This window comes from Pseudorca crassidens, chromosome 15, assembly GCF_039906515.1.
Source record: "Pseudorca crassidens isolate mPseCra1 chromosome 15, mPseCra1.hap1, whole genome shotgun sequence".
NCBI classification, from domain to species: Eukaryota; Metazoa; Chordata; class Mammalia; order Artiodactyla; family Delphinidae; genus Pseudorca; species Pseudorca crassidens.
Window position 1 is genome coordinate 79,768,684 of NC_090310.1, and position 14,046 is coordinate 79,782,729.

General features: G+C 42.7%; 1 long non-coding RNA gene across 1 annotated transcript; it reads left to right on the forward strand.

The window, feature by feature from the left end:
• The first annotated feature begins 1,599 nt into the window (after window positions 1-1,599).
• LOC137206479 (uncharacterized) lies at window positions 1,600-3,353 on the forward strand. The gene is made up of 3 exons (XR_010934668.1): window positions 1,600-1,698; window positions 1,957-2,110; window positions 3,282-3,353. It is a non-coding gene; the product is annotated as an uncharacterized lncRNA (long non-coding RNA).
• The last annotated feature ends 10,693 nt before the right edge of the window (window positions 3,354-14,046 follow it).

The window sequence follows — 14,046 nt, forward strand, 5'->3', positions numbered from 1 at the left end:
GATACAAGGCATTTCATAAACCTGTATTTGTAAAGACATCTGACCTAGGAGTGTGGAGGGATAGATGAATTAAGTAACAAATAAGATGGTGATTTTCATGGGATACTACCTTGTAGCATCATTCAAGAAGAAACAAGAACATTACGCCATTAAAGCAATTCAGTGAGGGGTTTCCATAAAGGTACCATGGTCCAAGAACAAGGAAATAATTAAGAGAATCTTCTCTGTAGTTACTTAGAGAAATGAATGTCATGTCATTTTTACAGAGATTGTCTCTTCCATTGGCCAATGAGAGGCATGAAAACCGTCTGTCTAGATTGGGAAATATGTGGGTGGACTGGCTGAGCTCTCTCCCGGGAACACTGAGCTCCCATGGTGATTCACAGGGACACATTTGACCTCTTGGGTAGATTAATGGCTTGGTTGACAGGGACTGCTTACTTTCAGTCATGTTATGGGGGTTCTCAGCCAGAGTGTTGCATGTCTGGCTGTGATTGAGACTTTGCCTCTCAGGTAGGGCCCAGAGCTTTTAATATGACTTGGACAGAATATTAAACACCTTGTCATGCCTCAATCTTCCTAATCATTACTAACGATGATAATAAAAATAATGACAATATTCCAGGCAGAGGTGCACAAAGGCAAGGCAGTGGGTCATCCAGTTGAGCGAGGTGTCGTGGAAAGAAAGCCCAGGCTGGAGATGTGGGCCCGCTATGTAACCCAGGCAATTCTTCTTTATGTTTTCAGGTTTCGCTGATTTGCGAGTGGGGCTATTGTAGTGATTCTCAAAGTGCCATCCCTTGATCAGCAGCATCAGCCTTAACTTTACCTGGGAACTAATTAGAAATGCTGGTTCTTGGGCCCCACTCCAGACCTACTGAGTCAGAAACCTGGGATGGTTCCCAGCAGTGTGGTTTTTAGCAAGAGCTCCAGGTGATTCTGATGCATGCTAAACCTTGAAAACAACTGGAGCTTGGACTAGCTCTCCTTCCATGTGTGGTAGATTGGTATAAAACTGACCCCAATTTTCCATCTACCATATTCATACCTTTTGCAAGCTCCTCCTTTTTGGAGGTAGAGTTGATTCCTTCAACCCTTGAATCTTTGCTCCCATTGCATCTTGCTTTGGCCAATAGAATGTAGCAGCAATGATGGGTGCTATTTCCAAGCCACTCAGTTCTCCCCCTACCGCTCTCTCTCTGTCTGTCTCTGTCTCCACCTCTCTCTCTCCCTGCACCGCCCCTCTCTTTCTGTCTCCTCTTTCAATTTCTCAGGTCCCGCCACAGCCATGAGACGAACCTGGGCTAATTCGCCAGAAGATGAACATTCACATGGGAGACAGTTGTCATTCCTACAGACGCCATCTGGATCATCCAGCCCCCGACCCAGCTGCTAGCTGACCAAGATGCGTAAGCAAGCTCAGAAGACGCACTAAGCCAACCCACAGACTTGTGAGCTAAAAATAAATGGGTATGGCTTTAAGCCACTGGGCTTGCGGTTTTTTGTTATACAAAATTATCATGGAAATAGTGATATAAGATGGAGATTCTATAAATCTGCAATTCTAACTGTTCTCACCCTAATTTTGTGCCTGCAGTCCCTAAATCACAGATGGCAAATTCAGGTGTTAAAGGAATGGAACTTTAATTTTCCTTGACTAAATTTGTTTCCTTTTCTGAGCCCCCATTCCATCATGAGGTGGGAGATTAGTTACTTAACTCTCAGTTAACACCAGTTGATCTGGGTCAATATGTTTATGGTAGATGTTACGTCTATTTACCACTATTTCCAGTTCTCTCCTGGGTGCATAGGAGGATGGTACTTCCCCGCCTCCTCGGAGTTAGTTGTGACCATAGAACTGTTTTTGGCCAATGAAATGTGAGCGGAAATGGGCCACTCTTGGGCGGAAACATTTAGGAGTTGATATGTAATTATCCATGCTCTCTTTTCTTCCAGTTGTGGACGGATGTGTTGATACATAGATACCGCAAGATGGAAATGTCTTCAAATACTCTGCTGCCATGTGGAGGTCAGCTGCCCCAGAGAGCTGGCTGGACGTGTAGCTGGCTTCTCATGAACAAGAAATAAACCTTCCTGTCCAACTGTTAAGGTTTGTTGTCCCAGCATAGCCTAGTTTATCCTGACTGATACAACGAATTTTCTGTCACTGAATTTTCTTAGGGTCTTCCCTGCTTCAGACTCTTTCTCCCAGTGTATTAGGTTTGCTCGGGCTGCCATAACAAAATACCACTGACAAGGTGGCTTCCACAACAGAAATTAATTTTCTCACAGTTCTGGAGGCTAGAACTCCAAGATCGAAATGTTGCCAGGTTTGGCTTCTTCTGAGGCCTCTCTCCTTGGCTTGCAGACGGCCGCCTTCTTGCTGTGTCTTCACACAGCCTTTCCTCTATGTGTGTGTGTCCCCAGTGTGTATGTGTCCAAAATTCCTTGTTTTATAAAGACACCAATCAGAGTGGATCAGGGTTTATCCCAACGGCCTCATTTTTTAACTTAATCATTACTTTAAAGACCCCATCTCCAAATACAGTCACATTCTGAGGGGCTGGGGCTTAGGACCTCAACATAGGGACTTGAGGGGACACAGTTCAGCCCATAACACCCTGGAGATGCATGTACTTTCTAAAGCGACCTAAATAGGACTCCAGAGTCAGTGGGTGGTTGGGGTGAGGACAGCACATCGAATCAAATCTCCATTGTGTATCCAGGCTGTCAGTGGACGAAATATTTAATACTGCTGCTTGGTTTCTGGTTGTCCAGTTCACACATACTGCTTCTGCATTCTGTTTGTCCTGACCCACGTGGCTGGTTCATCTGCTCTGTTGGCCTCATTTGCATCATTCTGGGCACACTGGCATGAACAATACTGGGAGATTCCCCAGTCCCATCTGACTTTTGGGGACTTGCCTAACCAGTTCGACTCCATGGCCCTCACTCCAGCTGTATTAAGAATTTCTCCACAAAGCTCACCATCTCTTTAAGTTTTACCTGGGGAACAAAGTCCAGCACCCTCTCTTTTTTGGACCCCTGGAAATTCTCTAGGGTTTCTATCATTTCCATCCATGTTGGGGCTATTCTGGGATATGTCTGTGTGTGGGTAAGTGGGCCTAGGATTTCGGGACCCTTTCTAGGGACCTACAGTTCCACTACCATCTAAAGCTTTTTGCTTTGGCTCTTTCTCCCCCAGCCTCTAACTGGGTGGGAAAAACTTGCTCTACCTAATCATGTGTTCTTTTATGACTTAGGATTTTTTTTTTTCCTAGACCTTGGAAACTCAAAACCTGAGAGTCTGATACCTTCGTCTCTCAGATCCTCTATGATCAACCTAGTTGGGGACAAGGTATGTCAAACTCTATGGAGAAGAGCCATGAGTTAGGAATACATTGCTAGGAATTAAACACAACCTCACTTTAACATTTCAAAATTCTTACCCCCTGCATTAGAATGCAGAAGTTTGTCTGATGGGATTTCTTCTTCTAACACCAGAAAGTAAGACTGTGAGTTCCACCTTGAAAGAATTCAGCTCTCCTAGTGAGAACTCAACAGCTTTGTTTTATAAGGCCAGTTCAGGGTTCAGAAAGAGGGAGAAAGCTGTTTGATATTAGCCAACCATTGGGAAAATTGAAATAGTTCATCTGGTTTGCAGTGTTTGAAATATAGTGCAGAAATGGAGTATTTCAATATAAGAGCAACAGTGATATTAAAAATAAGCATCATGAATACTCCCAAGCAAAGCAAGAACATTTTGAGTGCAGAAATGAATTTGTGATTGATATAAAGAAGGATGAGTAGAGAATGATCTATATAGCATTTGTCTGAAACCTCATAAATGTGCATCCAAATACTGGTTTTCCCCAATTTCATTAGTAGTGAATCACCATATGAAGAATGTGTGTCCAAGTTTTAATGTGAGGGCCTCGGAGTTATTTTAAATTAAGAAAAAGTTTAATTCTCTTGGATGGGTTTTTCCCTATGATCATTTGGGTCTAATATGTTGAGATTAGGGTGTTTAACATTCGGTTTCTAATTTTCCCTCATGAATCTCCAATTTTCCACTGTCATTTAGTTCTCCTCTCTAGTCCTTTGTGTCATCTTGATCTCTCCCAATTTTTTCTGTTTTCTTTTTCTTTGTTGTTGTTGTTCCTTTCATCCTGTTCTCATCTTCTTCCTCTTCCAAAAGGAACTGAAAGCAAAGCAAGGCAAAACATATTTAAAAGGTAAAGGGTGGTGCGGAGGCCAATATTTAGAGGTGAAGACCACGCAGAGACTAATAATTATCCAAGTTTGCAACAGGTGCCCTGTGGCCAAGCTCAGCTGTCACAGTGGTTCTCAACAGGGGGCAATTTTGCCTTTTAAGGGACACTTGGAAAAGTCTAAAGACATTTTGGTCATCACAATTTGTGGGGAGGGCCAGCCCCCCTATAATACAGAATTATCCAGACGAAAATGTCAGTATTCCTGAGGTTGAGAAACCCTGAGTCCTAAGCATGTTTGTTTTGATCCTCTCAAGTTTCGTTTTTCTGTTTGTTTTTTAATTTGAATGAATTGCCAGCATTTCACATATGAAGCAGGAAATCCAGACTTTTTAGAAAAAATCAGAAAGATCTGGCAACACTAAGTCCATATCGCCCATGACCGAGTAGAAGCCACCCTCCTTAGAGAGGGCATGTGCTCCCCAGGGCACCACAGTCTCCCCATTTCCAGTTGTATAACACAAACTCACTTAATTTATGTGTTACTTTTCTGGACCTTGTGGAAAATTGATTTTGCAACCTTACTCCTGTGGTTGGCAAACTATGACCTGCAGACCAAATGGGGCCCACCACCTGTTTTTGTAAATGAAGTTTTATTGGAACACAGTCATGCCCATTCATGTACATATTTTCTATGGCTGCTTTTGTGCGACTTTGAGTAGTTGTGACAGAGACCACATGGCCTGCAGAGCCAAAAATATTTATGTTCTGGCCCTTTACAGAAGTCTGCAAACCCTTGACCTAGTCTGTTCAGTTTATTGTTAGTGTTAATCTTTGTTTGAACTCAGGCTTCCTGTCTGCATAATTGTCATTAATCCAGACAGGAAATGACAATGTGTTTAATCACATAAACTGAGGTAAATTTCGATTAGGGACTGAGGCTCAGTCAGTAGTTTCCTGTATTGACCACATTGTAATAACACAGTTGAGGTCAGAATCCTCAACTGAAACATCAGTAAGTCTTCCAGATAGGATTAGTAACACGGGATAGACTAAAGTTCGTGCTGTTCTTTACTGTTGTAGGTGAATGACACATTTCCTTCCGTCGTGATTGGCTTAACGTGTGGCCTCGTGTTTTGTAAACAAAATGCCAACTGCTCTGTGGTCTTTCTTAGAAGATCAGTCTTAGAAGAAATGAGAAATGAATTTCTTTATGTATTCAGTTTATTGCTTACCACCAAATAATAAAAACATTTAAACTATGCTTTGTTCACTTATTCATTGGTTTAGTGTAGGGGTCAGCAAACATTTTCTGTAAAAGGCCAGATAGTAAATACATTTGGCTTTGAGGGTCAGGTGGTCTCTGCTGGAGTAGAGTGAAAGCAGCTATGGGCAGTAAGTGAATGTTTGTGGCTGTATTCAAATAAAACTTTATTCATAAAAACAGGCAGTGAATGAGATTTGACCCATAGGCTGTAGTTTGTGATCCCTGGTTTAGTGACACCTTGGTCATCCTTGGGGTGGGGGTAGCAGAGCTACCTAATAATAGAATTTCTCATTTTCATCCTCATTTTAAATTTCCAAATGCTCAGTCTTTGCTCCTTCCTCCAGTGGCTCAGGGACCTGAATGCTGCAGGAGCAGCTGGAGTGAGATGGGCACGTGAATTCTATTTTGGGTTCTGCTGTTAGTCAGTAGAAAGGGAGGACCACCTGGATTCAACTGGGGTGGGGGGTGGTGAGAAAAGCATCTACCTGCTCCTGAAACAGGACAAGGTAACTTCACGTTTCTTGTAAGAAAAGGAAGAGCTGGTACCTGCTCATAGCTAAGGAGCCAAGCTGTAGGCTTGCTGGGTTCTTGCTCCCCTCCCATCCCCGCATCCTTCTCTCCACAGTGTCTGGAGGCTCTTCAGACACGGCCTGTTCCCTCCAGGGTATGTGTCCTGTGAAAGCACTAAAGGAGAGCTGACTCTACCAAGGGAATTTTCTTTTATCAGGGGCTTTCAAAATCTTTTCTGTCATTTAGTTTCTTCTGATTATAATAATCGTGTTTGTTCCTTATCAAAATTTGGCAACTACTGGAAAAGTATAAATAACATTTGATAAGCCACTACTTATTGAGTGTCACATTTACTCAGCACTGTGCAAATCATTATATATGTGTATGAGTGTGTGTGTGTGTTTACATATTACACATACACACACAGATATATAACCCTCATGCCAAATCTCTGAGGTAGATAGTTTTAGGCAGGAAGGAGTTAAGTGACTTGCCCAAAGTATACAATGAAGTCAGAATTCAAGCATAGAGGTATCTGATTCCAAAACCCATTTTTGATTATTTTCAGGACAACACCCTATCTTTAAGAAGAGAGAAAAAATAATCACCTGGAGTTTCCCTCAGGGAAAACTGCCATTACCTTTTGCTACATTTCCCTCCTCAGTGTTTTTTTTTTGTTGTTGTTTTTCCCTTCTATTTTTAAAGCATAGTTGAAATCATGCTGCAAATATAAATTAATTTTCTTGTTTTTTTCATTTTACATTATTACTTAAGCATCATTTCAAAACCTCTTTGTCAGTATCCTTTTAATAGTACACAGTTTTTTCATTTGGTGTACTGTAATATTTTTTAACCAACTCCACTCTGTTGAACATTAAAGTTATTGCTAGTTTTTTACTCTTTTGAATAAAGAGGTAACGGACATCTTTGAGTGTGAAACATTTTTCCCCCATAAAACTTCAAAACTCTGAAATGTTATCAAGAAATGTAGAAATGCTATTCTGTAAAAGGCGGGTGAGGCAAATAAGACACTCGCTCTGGATGCAAAATTTAAGGGGCACCCCAAAATAATTGTTATTGAGACAAAATAATATTTTAGTGCAATATTTAGAAAAAAAATCTAAGGCCAAAGAATCCAAATCCATCATGAACAAATATCAACATTTTAAATGAAAGCAGGGTTAGTATTGCTGAGTGTTTTTCAGCCTGAGGCTTCAGTATGGCCCAGCATGGCAATGTGATTGACCCTAGGCTAGGACTTCACCTAGTCCTCCTAGGCTTTGAGGAGACAGAATGTGTCTGGAAGGAGGTACTCAGAACCACCTTTATTATTTTTTATTATTAATATGCCCTGTGGGAAGCTATCTGTTAGGCGTTTTCTCCTGAGAGATGGTGCAGTATGATGGGTGTAAACACAGGTACTGGGTGGAGACTGCCTGGTCTCAGCCCCCAGCTGTGCCACACTGCAGGAACTTTGCCGAAATACTTTATGCTCTCTGAACCTCACTTTCCTGATGTCCTCCGTGGAAGTGATGGTAGTTGTTCATGCCTTCCAGTTGATGGGAGAACTTAGTAAGCTATCCATGGGCGTCTTCTGACAGCCAGCACTTGGCTTGTAATAGAAACTCAAATGCATGTTCTTCTGCAGCCAGGTTGAGAGCCCATGCCCGCAAGCTGAAGGCAGCCTGCAGACTTCCTTGTTTCCTTTCAGGGCACATTGTTAGATTTTTTAAAAAGTTAGTTGTCAGCATTGTAAATCACTAGATTTTATATTTTAAAAATTTGCTATAAAAATCAGAAGATCTGGGCTTCCCTGGTGGCTCAGTGGTTAAGAATCCACCTGCCAATGCAGGGGACATGGGTTCAAGCCCTGGTCCAGAAAGATACCACATGCCACGGAGCAACTAAGCCCATGCACCACAACTACTGAGCCTGCGCTCTAGAGCCCGCGAGCCACAACTACCGAGCCCACGTGCCACAACTACTGAAGCCTGCGCGCCTAGAGCCCGTGCTCCACAACAAGAGAAGCCACCGCAATGAGAAGCCCGCACACTGCAACGAAGAGTAGCCGCTGCTCGCCACAGCTAAAGAAAGCCCACATGCAGCAATGAAGACTCAATGCAGCCAAAGGAAAAAAAAAAAAAATCAGAAGATCTGGAAACACTGCCTTTCCTAGTGGTAACATTTAGTCAAATCTGCAAACCAGCAGATCTCTTTAGATGGAATGAATTCCCTCCAGTTCACCCCAGACCATCAGGTTTTACAAATAAAAATACAGGATTCCCAGTTACATTTGAATTTCAGATAACAAAACGCTGTATTTTAGTATAAGTATGTCTTATGCAATGTTTGGGGCATACTTATCCTAAAAAAAACCCCTTATTTTTATTTTTTCTAAAATTATGGGACATGCTTACACTAAAAACTATTTGTTGCTTATGTGAGACTCAAATTTAATTGGGCATCATGTATTTTATCTAGCAACCATCCTCCACCCCTCCCCCTCCCCTACACCTGTCAGCTCACTTGCCTATGATCCCTACTCGACCTCTGTAGACATCAGCATGAATGACCCCAGGATTTTAGATAAAATTCCAAGCAGCATTTGGGTGTAGTCACTGAAGTGCAGTTTTCGCTTCATGTGAGAGTTCACGTTTAATGAACTTCCTCAAGTTTTGGAGCCCTCACATGCCTACATGCATAAAGCCCGTGCAAGGAATAAAATCATTTAACCCCCTCTCAGCACTGTAGACGGTGTGTTCTCTGAGCAAGTGCTTCTGTGCATGAGCCAAGTTAGATGAACCTAGAGGCCCCTGTGAGCATTTTGCTTTTTCTTGCTGCTGTTGGAGTGCTTTCAGATAGAGAATCAGGTCTGATAACATCCCTGCGGAAACAGCAACCATTTTTTAGGGCCAGGACATAAAGGATGGTGATGTTTTCCTTACAGCAGGTTGAGAGACCCTGCCAAGGAGGGCAGGAGGTTTTCAGGAGAGCTGCTTATGCCTCTGCTTGATGAATGGGAGGAGTAGATACTTCTAACAAGATGGCTGTGTGCACACACTGAAGACTCTCCTTCTGGCTTCTATCAATGGAAGCACGTGAGTTTTCGCAGGAGAGGATGCAATATTAGTTAGAACAGGGCTTCTCAGCCTCAGCGCTTGGGGTCAGGTATGGCTTTGTAGAACAGGTCTGTCCTGCGCATTGTAGAATGTTTAGCAGCATCCCTGACCTCCACCTACTAGAGATGCCAGTAGCATGGCCCTCCCGCTCACCCCAGCTGTGACACCAAAAACTTGTCCACTCATGGCTGAATGCATCCTGAGAGGCAGATTCACCTCCATTTGAGGACCACTGTACTGGAAACATCACCATGGAGATGAATTTGGGCACAGATGCCTTAGGGCCAGGCAGTAGTGCCCAGTGAGAGGTTTAAGGTCATGGTGGTGGAATGGGGGCGCTGGGAGGGATGCCTAGAGGTTAGGTCCCACCTAAACTGCTCAAATTCAACTACAAAATTGTCGGCCAAATTAAACTCCTCTGTGGGCAAAATCAGGGTGAAGAGAATACAGTTTGCAACTCTTGAAGTGGAAAAATTAGTTTAGTCATTATTTGGTTTATGGTGCTGGTGAGTATGTGTTTCACTTCTGTTTGTGCCCAACTACACTGAAAGGATCAAGGCATCTCCTGTGTTTTGGACACATCACTCCTTCTCTACTCATCCCCACTCCCTGACCCCCACAAGTGCCCCATAGGCCACTGCTTCTCAACCAGGGCGATTTTGCACTCCCCTCTCTAGGGTACATTTAGCGATGTCTGGGGATGTTTTTGGTTGTCACAGCTGGGGAGGGTAGAAGCCAGGGATGCTGCTAAACACCCTACAATGTGCAGAACAGCTCCCCTCCACAAAGAACTTTCCAGGCCCCACATGTTCACAGTGCTGAGGCCAAGAAAGCTGGCTACAGTAGGTATGAATGCATAGGCTCACCTAAACAATCCAGGAGAGCTTTTCCTCCACAGCCCAGGCACCTGGGGGTTAGTTGGACTCGTCTTGGATCGTAGCTGGGCAAGTGTCAGCGTAGCGACTCTATGGAGGGACATTGCCTGTTCTTTGCATTTTGCACTTGTGCCCAGAAATAGCAAGACCAGCAATTCTGTAAGGGTATAGGTGCTCATGTAACTTTTCCTTTTTTCTTTGGGGGTTTAGATATTTTACAGAAGTTCACCTGGGTCTCAGATTCCTACCTGATCCAAATCTCTGCTGAAACACCATCAGATAAAGAGATTCTCCTAACATATTGAGGCCATAGAGTGAAGAAGCTTAGGTCTGTGGAGAAGAGATGAGGAAGGTTAGCACAGGGAGAAAAATAGACGAACTCAGTCTCAACATACAACCTAACATCATCTCAGCATCATTATCAAAACACCATTTCCACTATTTATCGTGGTTACAAATGTGGAACAGCCTTTGATGACCTGCGTTTGAGTTAAGTCGCTGAGGCAACCCCTCCCAGCTCTTTTACCTTCTGTTCCCTTTGAAAGATTGTTTGGCTCCAGTTTTCCCCCCGCGACTCTCCATCTCTCCTTCTCTTTTTGTGTGTGCGTGTGACCACAATTGTAGTTTCAGTAAATAAAACGGCTGCTTGATAACGTGGAACGGCCCAGCGCTTAACTGTGCCCTTGGAGATCCTTTACATCAAACCAGTGATCAAAAAGTGGTGCAGATAAAATTTGTCATCAGGGATTTCCTACAAAAGAATTACAGTGGAGAAATGGCCTGATCAATACTATGGATTTTCACTGCAGGGGCTGGTGGTCCAATTGCCGTGAGACGCTCGTACAGATAAAAGGGCATGGCTGCCACTCAGCCACAGACTACTGACTCAGCAAAAGCTCGTCAGGTATTTATAGGCCAGAGTGATACAGAATTATCACCTTGCAGTGCCCGGTGCTCGTTCCTTCTGAGATTGCCTTCCTTTATGGGATTGCTAAATGCAGGTGAATGGAGAAATGATGGCTAACAGCTGTCAAAATGCAACAGAATGAAGTACTTAAATCTTTTTTTATCCATTAAAAGGGTAACAACCGTACATATATCATGGCACAGACATTGTAATGATATTTGGGGGCTGGTAAACGAGGGGGTAATAAACAATTTATGTTCTGATCAGAACGGTAGAGGAAATAGACTTGGGGTGAAGGCAGGTCTTCCCTGAAGCCTTATAATTACTTTAGTGGTTGAACATTAGCTCACAGAAGAAAAGCAAAGTTACAAAATCACAGTTGCGTCCCAGTATTTGGGAGACCCGCTCTCCCCTTATGTTGGCATTTTTGAAGGCATTGAACTATTCCCTAAAACACTTAACCAGGCTTGAAGCATCCTGAAATTACTGAAGTTTATGTATACCAGGTTAAATAAAGTGCATGGAATAGTGCTAATTTATTTGTAAGATTCTCCGGCTTTAAGGTCTGTGGTCCAGTGAGAACTTTCTCTTGTGTAATTTCCAACCTCCAGGCTCTAGCTGAATTTCAGATGTGCTGTGGACAGCCTTCAAAGGTGGAGGAGCATGTTTATATTTTCCCTCACACAGAATGAGATTATTCCTGGCAGAGAAGTACAGTCCACCAGTCACCCCAGCTCTGGAGTTCCTTAGCCATTTCTTACAAAAAGTAAGTAATTACCCTGACTCCCAGATAATGTTTCCTTAAGGAATCCATTTGGAAAAATCTTACCAATCTATCTAAACCATCCATACAATATTTGTCTTATTAAGTGAGGATCAGCTTCCTGAAAGGTTTGAAATACCACTTAGGGTTGCTCTGTAGAATCCTGGCTTGTTTGAAAAGACACTGCGTTGTTTCTTGTGCTTTCTTTTCCCTAATGCATGTTACGTAAATTTTCAGTGAACAATTTTTGGGGAAGCTATTAAAAGAAGAATGTTTTTCTTATTCTCTTCAGTATTTAAAAAAGTATTGCAAAGCAGTGGGGAAATGAACAAAATATATAGACTATCATCAATAACAAGGCAGGTTGACATTAATGAATTCTCCATTTCTTGGACACCTGTGGTGAGATGGGCCTTGCGCGGGATGTTGAAGAAACACAGTGAGTGAGACAGGCTTTCAAGGAAGGAGTGTATGGAAAGGAGGGCCAGGGAAAGTGTTTATTGAAGAAATACTTTGTGCCAGGCAGTTGGCATACGTTGTAACGAAATAGCAAACAGTTACAAAATGTTGGGCAGATTCCTACGTGTTATATGGACTTATGTGATCCTCGTAACAGCTCTGTGAGGTAGTTTTATTATCATCTGCACTTTACAGATGAAGAAACTGATGCAACTCGGAGGCTGAGTGATTTGCCCAAGGCCACTTGGTTAGGAAGGAGAGGAGCCGGAACACAACACAAACTGTCTGACTCAAGATTCAGGTTCCTATCGGCAGAGTCACACAGCCTCTCACAGTTTGGAAACCTTCTCCTTTTAGCCTTAAAAGTGTCCCACGAAGTAGGTGTTCCTGTTGAACAAATAAGAAACGTGAAGTTCATAAAGATTGAAGACTTTGCCAAGCCGGTTTGTTGCAGAGCTGAGATCTGAACCCAGGCATGCCTGCCTTCAAATTCCCCGTTAGGTTACTCTGTCATTTACACTGGACCTACCAAGCAAGCAAGGTTCTGTAGCTTCTAAATTCAGAAAACAGAATTCAGGAAGTGCAAGCCATAACGTGTAGTCCAGGGAAAAGAATTTAATTTCAGGAAGTATGCCACCGCCTGGAAGGAACATTAACAAGACCTCTGTACCCAGATCGTCCCTGGCCAACATCGGGTAGGACTTGAAAATGTAACCCGCACCTTCTGGAACTGTCCACGGGGAAATCATCTTTGTGCCTGTTTGAACTGCCTTACTCTGGTAGAAATCATTGCTACTATCATCACAGGATTGTTGTATGGAAGTTTACTGTCACTGGCAATAAACATAGATGAAAGGAGGGGGGAATAAGAAAACAAAAGGGAAAAATAGAAGCAAAAAATGCACCAAAGTGAAAAAAAAATCCATAAACGAGTTGTTTTTTGCCTCTCTAGTTGCTCTGATGTGCACAAAGGAAATAGACGGAATAAAATCACATCTCAGGAACACCAACATAAATTCCCTCTTGCTTTGACAAGTACATAATTTTCTTCAGAGATGCTCTTCATGTCTGGAGAGTTATGAGGCAATTTCGTTCCCATCTGACAAATTTACAAAGAAACATTAGAGAAAAGGGATTAGGAAAGCGAGAAATCTTTATAGACTATTTCCTCAGGCTGTATTTCCCTTCCATCTTTTGGTTCTTCCTTGAGGATCATGCATGAGTGACTCACACAGTATGGACCCCATAACTGAGTTGCTTAAGAGAGAAGCAAAACGTGAAATGTGCTTTCAGTCAACTAACTGTATTTACATTATTGAGAGGTGGGAGGTGGCACTGGGGGACAAAGAGAGAAGTCTTATTGGCAAACATTTAGATGAAGTCTCCAAGGTATGGATGCAAAGTGGTATTTACAAAATTAGACTTTCTGAAAGAAATGCAGGGAGAGAGGGAGAGAGGTAGGGAGGGGGAAGGGAGGGAGTAGAGAAAGAGGAGAGTGGGAGAGATAGAGATGGAGAGAATGGAGTGGTCTAAGGGGGTTTATAACGGAGATAAGCATTCCAGGATGATGACAGTAAAAAATTAATAATAGCAAATTATACATTTGTTTCTCCTTGTAGCCTCATTGAGTCTAAGAGGAACTTTTAAAAAAACTCCATGGATAATTTCATTGTGCAGCTTTTAGAGTGACCAACTGTCCAGTTCGCTTGGGACTGTCTTGGTTTCAGGACTAAGAATCTCACATCCTGGGAATCCTCCCATCCTGGGTAAATTGGGATATTTGGTTACTTTACAACTGATGATTGTGATTCCCACATAAGTTACTTGCGTTTTTGGCAGTTGTTAATTCTCTTAAGTATTTGCAACCTTGAATTGTGCCCTTTTTGGCTCTATTAACTTGCAAAGTTGGTGTGTGTGCACACAGACACACACATA